Here is a 2,589-nt window from a genome sequence, read left to right as displayed (position 1 = left end):
CGTACCGCAAAAAAAAAAAAAAAAAAAAATGCTAACCATCCTCTGAGCCTTCTGTGAGTCATAGTGATAACATCAAAGATTACTGATCGCAGATCACCAAAAGAAATACAATAATAATTAAAAAGTTTGAAATATTGCAAGAGTCACCAAAATGTGAAACCAAGATCCAAAGTGAGCAAATGCTGTTCGAAAAAATGGAGCCAATGGGCTTGTTTGTTGCAGGGTTGCCACAAACCTTCAGTTTGTGAGAAATGCAATCACTGTGAAATGAAATAAAGCAAAGTGCAATAAAACGATATATGCCTGTAATAGAAAACTGAATGCAAGAGAATAATGTATGCATAAGAAAGTGGATAAATCATATGGGGAAGATCTTTATTACCTGAGCATTCATTATTTGAGAACCCGCAGGTAGCAAGCTGTGAACGGAAGTTGAGATCACGGTAACATGGAAAATATCCACCAATGACACAACTGTTTCACAATTAGTTTCTACTCAAATCCTTCCTTGTTTAGCATCTATTTTGCTCACTAGGTCATAGTCTTAGCTGGTTCCCCTAACTGTCCATCGGGTGCCCACCTAACAAACAAGCAAACACAATGAAAAGCTACTGGAAAGTGAACAGCAAATCTTACAAATAGCACAAGATTTCACGAAGTTGATGAAAAAATGTTAGAAAACTATTTGAGTCATGTAGAAAGAAGGATCTAGCAGAGTTAGACAAAGGGACACCTGAAGAAGAAAAAAAATCCAAAAGGATGATGTCTTCATGTTTTCAAAAGATAATTATTTGGCTGTCAAAGGATTGTGAGAGGCCCTGAGGAAATAAAGAAGCTCCCAAATACTTCTGCACGGTGAACTCTCTTTTTGATAAAACTGCTAAAGTCAAACAGGAAGGGATGCTACTGTATTATGTCAGCATATATTTTGTTCAGAAACATGATGTCAAAAAAACCCTCACATGATTCGTGCTTTCTGTAAGAGTCACTATACATTACAATTATGACCCCAGTCAAGGATCCGCAAACTATAGCTTGAGGACCAAATCTGGCTCACCACCTGATTTTGTAAATAAATATAGGAGCACAGCAATGCCATTGGTTTACTTATTGTCCATGGCTGCTTATACACTACAGTTGAAGCCCTGAGTAGCCACAGAAGAGATCTCATTGCCCACAGAGCCAGAAAAACTATCTGGTCCTTTACAGAAAACATTTGCTGACTCCTGACCTAACTTTTCTTTTCCAAATAAACTTTTCCTCTTTATTTTTACTTTTATTTTTTAAAGACTCTTCTAATAACCGCCCCCCCCCCAACTCTCTACAATGGCATTTTGATTTGCAAGTTGATTTATTCTAGATGATGCCTGCCCCCCACTTCTCTTCCCCAAAGTATCCTGAGCTGATGAGGCCTCTCTGTAATTCAAGACAAAACATGACTGTTCATAAAGATAAATCATTGCTGGTTCCCAATTTAAGAGGGCTCGCAACCAGACTAACACTGAATCTCAGTGCTACACTTCCTAGCTGTGTGAGCAAGCCTTTTGACGTCTGGGTCTCAGTTTCCTCCTCTGTCAAATGGAGATAACAGCATTAACCTTGCTCAGTTAGTGAACTAAAACAAGATAGTGAAGGTCAGGTTCTTACCCCATCCCTGGCACACCGTACACACACACAGTGGTAGCTGTTGTGATTTCTAGGGGACTAATTTCTCTCCGGTTTGGAACGGCGATTCACGCAGCCTGGATTCTGAGCTCTGAGTTCCTCCAGGCATTCTCTGAGTTGCTTGCCGTAGGCCCCCCTCTAGCACACCGGTTTTATAAAGCCCTGCTAGGAGTGGAAGCAAGTCTTCACCAAGCCAACCAGTCTGTTCTGTTGGAAAGAGTAAGGGATGAGTGAAGAATTTGTCTTCACTTTTAAAGGTGTTTCCTTTAGTCAATGGATGTCATAAATAACTGCAGCAGCAGCTGGGAAGAAACTTTTCACAACAAGCCGACTCCAGCAGGGAGAGTCAGCCCAACACAGCTTGCATATAAATACTCCCAGATGCTCTGACTTCAAGAGGGGCGGCATTGTGTCATCAGGAGAAGTGGACAAACATGACAGCGGTACGGCAGTGATGGTAATGAGGGTGGTAATCAACAGGCCAGGGGAGAGCAAGATGATTTCCTGACTAGATCATGGATGAGGAACAATACTGGCTTTATTCCTCCAGACCTCGTCCTAGTTTGCAGTACTTGCAGGAACAATCCTCGTTATGCTGTCCCGGTAAGCAGCTTCAAAGTCAGCATCCCACGATCCCACCTCTTTGTATTCATGCCTTTGTGTAACCCCCTGCCCCTGAGTGTGGAAGTGGAGCTAGTGACTTGCTTCTAACCAACAGCAAAGATGATGGGACATGACTTCTGCAATTAGGTTACAAACGTGTCTAGCGTCCGTCTTGCCGGTAGACTCTCTCTACTGCCCTCTCACCTTGTTCATTTTCATGAAACAAGCTGCCACAGGGAGAGACCCGCAAGTCAAGGAACTAAGGCCCAACAACCCTCCAGGAATCGAATCCTGCCGACAACCATGGACGTGAGTGCGGAA

This window comes from Lipotes vexillifer, unplaced genomic scaffold (genome assembly GCF_000442215.2).
Source record: "Lipotes vexillifer unplaced genomic scaffold, Lipotes_vexillifer_v1.1 scaffold239, whole genome shotgun sequence".
Taxonomy (NCBI): Eukaryota; Metazoa; Chordata; class Mammalia; order Artiodactyla; family Lipotidae; genus Lipotes; species Lipotes vexillifer.
This window is presented reverse-complemented; position numbering follows the sequence as displayed.